The sequence below is a fragment of the Oncorhynchus nerka genome, linkage group LG5 (genome assembly GCF_034236695.1).
Source record: "Oncorhynchus nerka isolate Pitt River linkage group LG5, Oner_Uvic_2.0, whole genome shotgun sequence".
NCBI classification, from domain to species: Eukaryota; Metazoa; Chordata; class Actinopteri; order Salmoniformes; family Salmonidae; genus Oncorhynchus; species Oncorhynchus nerka.
Window position 1 is genome coordinate 48,997,192 of NC_088400.1, and position 7,163 is coordinate 49,004,354.

A 7,163-nucleotide genomic window follows, 5' to 3' on the forward strand; every position below is an offset into this window, starting at 1 on the left:
CTGTGCAAAACTGCTATAGTTGTCACGCCCTGATCTGTTTCACCTGTCCCTGTGATTGTCTCCACCCCTTCTAGATGTCACTTATTTTCCCCAGTGTATTTATCCTTGTGTTTCCTGTCTCTCTGTGCCAGTTTGTCTTGTATTTTTTTCCAAGTCACCCAGTGGTTTTCCTGTTCTCCTGCTTTTCTCCTTTTTCTCGTCCTCCTGGTTTTGACCCTGGCCAGTTTCTGTACTCTGTACCCGCCTGCCTGACCTTTCTGCCTGCCTTGACCACGAGCCTGTCTGCCACCCTGTACCTCCTGGACTCTGATCTAGTTTTGACCTTTTGCTTGTCCACGACCATTCCCTTGCCTACTCCTTTTGGATTAATAAGCATTGTCAGACACCAACCATCTGCCTTCTGTGTCTGCATGTGGGTCTCGTCTTGTGTCATGATAATAGTAAATGTCAGTGAAGACACTTGTTAACCTGGCACCACACTGCCAGGTTTCTGACCTCCTCCCTATAGGAGTTGTTGTTGGTGATCAGGCCTACCACTGTTGTGACGTTGGCAAACTTCATGATGGTGTTGGAAAACTTCATGATGTTGTTGGAAAACTTCATGGTGTTGGAATCGTGCTTGGCCTGCAGTCATGGGTGAACAGGGAGTACAGGAGGGGACTAAGCACGCACCCATGAGGGGCCCCCGTGTTGAGGATCAGCGTAGCAGATGTCATTACCTACCCTTACCACCTGTGGGTGGCCTGTCAGGAAGTCCAGGATCCAGTTGCAGAGGGAGGTGTTTAGTCCCAGGGTCCTTAGCTTAGTGATGAGCTTTAAGGGCACTATGGTGTTGAATGCGGAGCTGTCGTCAATGAATAACATTCTCACGTAGGTGTTCCTTTTGTCCAAGTGGGAAAGGGCAATGTGGAGTGCAATAGGGATTGCATGATCTGTTGGGGCGGAATGCAAATTGGAATGGGTCTAGAGTTTCTGGGATAATGGTGTTGTGAGCCATGATCAGCCTTTCAAAGCACTTCATGGCTACAGACGTAAGTGCTATGGGTCGGTAGTCAAGGTAGGCAGATTACCTTGGTATTCTTGGGCACAGGGACTATGGTGGTCTGCTTGAAACATGTTGGTATTACAGATTCGGTCAGGCACAGATTGAAAATGTCGGTGAAGACACTTGCCAGTTAGTCAGCGCATCCTGAGAGTACACTTCCTGGTAATCCGTCTGTCCCTGCTGCCTTATGAATGTTGACCTGCGGAGAGTGTGATCACACAGTCATTCAGAACAGCTGATGCTCTAATGCATGCTTCAGTGTTGCTTGCCTCAACGCGAGCATAGAAGGCATTTAGCTCGTCTGGTAGACTCGTGTCACTGGGAAGCCCGTGGCTCTGCTTCCCTTTGTAGTCCGTAATAGTTTGCAAGCCCTGCCACATCCAATGAGCATCAGAGTCGGTGTAGTACGATTCAATCCATGTCCTGTATTGACGCTTTGTCTGTTTGATGGTTCATCGGAAGGCATAGCGGGATTTCTTATACATTGGGGCAAAAAAGTATTTAGGCAGCCACCAATTGTGCAAGTTCTCCCACTTAAAAAGGTGAGAGAGGCCTGTAATTTTCATCATAGGGACACTTCAACTATGACAGACAAAATGAGGGGGAAAAATCCAGAAAATCACATTGTAGGAATTTTTATGAATTTATTTGCAAATTAGTGTAGAAAATAGTCAAAATAAAGAAAAACCCATGAATGAGTAGGTGTGTCCAAACTTTTGACTGGTACTGTATGTCAAATCAAATCACAGTTTATTGGTCACATACACAGTTTAGCAGATGTTATAGCAGATGCAGCAAAATACTTATGTTCCCAGCTAACAATTCTAGGGTGAGAGAACATTTTTGTAATATTACGCGCAATGTTCCCCTAATTTTTGAGCGTCACGTTTTCTGTTAGTTAGAATGTTCCCATATCTAAGTTAGCAAAAACCTTTCTGAAAACCTGTTTAGCATGTTTTTGTGATAAAGATAGGATAAAGTTCCCTTAATATCAAACAGAACTGATCTAGAACATGGTTTTAATGTTCTCAGAATATACAACATTAATGTTCTAAACGCGTTTCATGGGACTGTCACACCCTGATCTGTTTCACCTGTCTTTGTGCTTGTCTCCACCCCCTCTAGGTGTCACCCATCTTCCCCATTATCCCCAGTGTACTTATACCTGTGTTCTCTGTTTGTCTGTTGCCAGTTTGTTTTGTTTCGTCAAGCCTAAAAGCGCTTTTCCTATGCTCCTGTCTTTCTCTAGTTCCTGTTTTCTATTTCTCCCATTTTTTGACCATTCTGCATGCCCTGACCCTGAGCCTGCCTGCCATTCTGTACACTGTCACACCACCCTTGATTACTGATCTCTGCCTGCCCTGACCCTGCCTGTCGTTCTGTACTTTTCGGACTCTGCTCTGGACTACTGACCTCTGCCTGACCCTGAGCCTGCCTGCCGTTCTGTACCTTTCGGACTCTGTTCTGGACTACTGACCTCTGCCTGCCCTTGACCTGTCGTTCGCCTGCCCCCCTCTTTCTGTAATACAGCTTTGTTACTTCGAAACTGTCTGCATCTGGGTCTTCTGCTGAGTCTTGATAGGGACGTTGCAAGCACATTCACGTGTCCAATTTTCTGAAGGTTTGGAGATTATTCCATCAATGTTGCACCAAACATACAGTGGGGCAAAAAAGTATTTAGTCAGCCACCAATTGTGCAAGTTCTCCCACTTAAAAAGATGAGAGAGGCCTGTAATTTTCATCATAGGTGCACTTCAACTATGACAGACAAAATTAGAAAAAAAATCCAGAAAATCACATTGTAGGATTTTAATGAATTTATTTGCAAATTATGGTGGAAAATAAGTATTTGGTCACCTACAAACAAGCAAGATTTCTGGCTCTCACAGACCTGTAACTTCTTCTTTAAGAGGCTCCTCTGTCCTCCACTCGTTACCTATATTAATGGCACCTGTTTGTACTTGATATCAGTATAAAAGACACCTGTCCACAACCTCAAACAGTCACATTCCAAACTCCATTGATGCAGTCTTAGCTCTTTTTGTCTTAGGGATACTCACACAGTACTTTCAACATAGTGTTTTCAATGTACATACTTGACAGAGATGATTACATTCTGCATGTTTATTTATACTGTAATTATTATTTAGTTTAAGTTGGATGTATTATGTATATAAACGTGTGTGTGCATGTGAGTGTGTGTGTGAGAGTTAGGCTATATGGAGGAGATTACTGAGCAGTTTGGTTCATCAGGCCGACACCCAGTCTTTGCTTGAAGTTATTGAGGGATGATGATGTTTTGGCGATGTGAAGATAACAATTCCAGAGTATGGTACCTCTGTATCTGATAGAGAATTGACTATGTGAGGTGCGGCAGTGGGGAGGGTGAAGGTTATCACAGTGTCTGGTGCTATATAGATGGATTTCAGAATTAACCTGGAAAAATCCATTGAAGGGTTTATTGTTGGGGTTCATTCCTTGTTCCTGGTAAATCATTGGCTCATTGGTGAAATTAGCATTCTGACAATATCTTTCATTAAATCATTCAAAAACCTTTATTCATGCAATTGCAGACAGAAGTTCACAACAGGAACATGGCAGACACAACAGGGACATGGCAGACACAACAGGAACATGGCAGACACAACGGGAACATGGCACGCATGTTTCCGAGTAAGTTCTGCAAAATAGAAAAGGGTCCGAGTTGTTTTATTATTCCTACAGTCATATATCTTAGTGATGTCACTGTCTCCGTTATTACCTCCTACTCCTGAGACCAAAACAATGCCTACACAGCTATGTAAACAAGAGTTTTAGTGTTATCTAAAATAGCAGTAAATGTCCACTCCCCAAGTTGATTTATAGTGGAATGTCTGACTAGTCTCTTATCTCTTACACTCCCCTGCAGGGTTCTGTCTCAGTCACACAGTTTCTTTATAAGAGGCAGAGATTAGAAAAGGCTGTGGAACAATATTAAACCTTTAAAATGAATATATATATATTGTTCATCTGTATTCAGGACCCTATACGTGTAAGTAGTGGTCTTATAACCCCTCCCCTTCTATTCATCATTTGTTGAAATGTGAAATTAATGTACAAGAATATAACACAATATATCTGGTAAAAGATAATACATTCTTCCGTTCTTTGTATTTTTTTGTACCATCATCTTTGTAATGCAAGAGAAAGGACATCATGTATTATTCCAGTCCAGCTGCAATTTAGATTTTGGCCACTATATGGCAGCAGTGTATGTGCAAAGTTTAAGACTGATCCAATGAATCATTGCATTTCTGTTCAAAATGTTGTGTCAAGACTTCCCAAATACGCCTAATTTGTTTATTAATAACTTTTCATGTTAAAAACTGTGCACTCTCCTCAAACAATAGCATGCTGTTCTTTCACTGTAATAGCTACTGTAAATTGGACAGTGCAGTTAGATTAACAAGAATTTACGTTTTCTGCCAATATCAGGTATGTCTATGTCCTGGGAAATGTTATTGTTACTTACAACCTCATGCTAATCGCATTAGCCTACGTTAGCTCAACCGTCCCGTGGAAGGGACACCGATCCCAAATTAAACAAAGGTGCAGATGGAGCCAGGTAGTTAGAGGAGGTGGCCTTGTAGGTATGAGGTATATATACTTGCACAGACAATATTACAGTAAATGAGATATGGGTAAATGAAGCTATAGTATAGAGTTAGGAATCAAGCCTGAGGAACCAAACCACTAATCTTTCTGATGATACCAACAGATTTCACCACTTTGCTGCAGTCAAATTGAATATGATCTTTCCAGGATACCTTTTCATCAATTATATCTCAGAGGAATTTAGTAGATGTGACTTTTTTTTCTTACTCGTGAATACAACAATGTAGGATTTTTTTTTTTATATTTAAAAGAAATTCATGTTAGCAGGCAATATTAACTAAATATGCAGGTTTAAAAATATATTATTGTGTATTGATTTTCAGAAAGGTGTTTATGGTTAGGTACACATTGGTGCAACGACAGTGCTTTTTTCGCGAATAGGCTTGTTAAATCATCCGTTTTGTGAAGTAGGCTGTGATTCAATGATAAATTAACAGGCACCACATCGTTTACAAGCTAGATAAACTAGTAATATCATCAACCATGTGTAGTTAACTAATGATTATACTAAGATTGATTGTTTTATTCAAGATAAGTTTAATGCTAGCTAGCACCTTACCTTGGCTCCTTGCTGCACTCTCATAACAGGTAGTCAGCCTGCCATGCAGTCTCCTCATGGAGTGCAATGTAATCGGCCATAATCGGTGTCCAAATATTCCTATCACCGATTGTTATGAAAACTTGAAATCGACCATTCTGATTAATCGGTCAACCTCTATTATGTATATCATTCTGTTTGGTCCCCTGGAAGAGTAGCCTGCTGCCTGGGCAGCAGCTAATTGAGGATCCTAATAAATACGACTAATACTATTGTATTTTTGTATTATTAAATTGAATGTTATCAGTGGAAGGAGAAACCCTGTCTATTCTGCAAACATACACAGAACATGGTTGCATTGTTCTCAGACATGTTTCTAGACATGTTTCATGGGAACTTTGCAAAAACATTTGTATAATTATAGATCACCTCTTTTACTATTGCCGAGCCAATCAAGGCCCTGTTTGGTAAACCACTGATCCATGCATATCTCTTTGTCTGTTAGCAAGGTAATGGATACTCTCACACACAGTGCTTTTAAGATAGTGTTTTCAAGTAAAGACAGTAAAACCAGTAAAATTCAGCTAAAAAATGTGTTTAATTTAGGAACTATTTTCCCAATTACTCCCAAAAATAAAAAAAAGAGATATGATGTCATGTCTCAATGTAATCAAGGTATGAAATTATTATTATTGTCAAATACAATCTCTTTTTAGGATTAGTTGTGGTCAATTTGAAGTGTGTCATGACGTTGGCCTGGGAATAAGTTTATGACAGTCATAAATACCTCTTACCCCCTTTTTCCTCTCTCTACCCTACTGATGTGAAATTTGAAAACCCCTTCGTTTAACATAGAGATTCTGGGAACATCAGAAGGTGGGGGAAAATTAACTATATTCTGGTCTTCCGACCAATTGAACATATGCGGTGGTACTTAATGAATATGATGTCAGTTCGGTTGTCATCTGAGACATTCTCATCAATGATAAGATGACATAAACTCTACAGTGGAAAGTCTGCACATTGTAGTTATCGGATTCACATCGAATTGTTCAATTTAAATGTTTGAATATAAAATTACTGTTGAAGAGATTAAATGTAATTGTAGCTTCCAAATGAGAGATTTGGGTTTTCATAAGGTTAGGGCTCTGCTCAATCAGTGGCCCGCCCCTGTGAAGGGACATGGGTTATAAAACTTTTCAAACACGCCCTCCTATATAAAGCCTTGACGACAATATATCCTCCTGTTCCAAGTAAGTGAGGTCTGCAGCCTCTGCGTTAAAAGGGCTAACATGTCAACTACAGAACTAAGCCAAACCTCAGCGTGAGCTTTGGTTGCGAATGGTATGAACTTTGAACTCTTATTCACTACAGAAGTGATACCTCCTAGCCGTTGAGTTAGCAACAGCAGCTCGATTTGGCAACACGGCCTTCCATCTACCACCAACCTACCGAAGCGCAGCTCAGAGTAAATATTTATTGCGTTTTCCTTTTCCAAATGGGCGGTAATTTAGAATGCATAAGATACTGTATTTACGATAGCACAGCTTCTCCCTTTGTCCCTCAGTCTTCCCACTATTTCACTCAAACCCAGCCCCTTTTCTTTTGTGTAACCAGCTGTAATATCTGTTCCCTCCCCTAGGGACGTTTTCTTTATGACGTAATTTGTAATCAAGGTATGATTCATTCTTTGTATATGTAATTCTGTGATTAGTTAGGTATTTAGTAAATAAATAATTAAACCCAATTTTGTATTGCTGATTCAACTTGTTAGCCAGGGTTTGTGAAGATAACCAAGAATTTACAACTTTCAGATGAGACTGAATTAAGGTGACGATTAATATTGACTGCTATTGATGTAAAATATTGATAGGTCTTTAAGAGTTTATTCGGAAGATAACAGCTCTATAAATACTATTTCGTGGT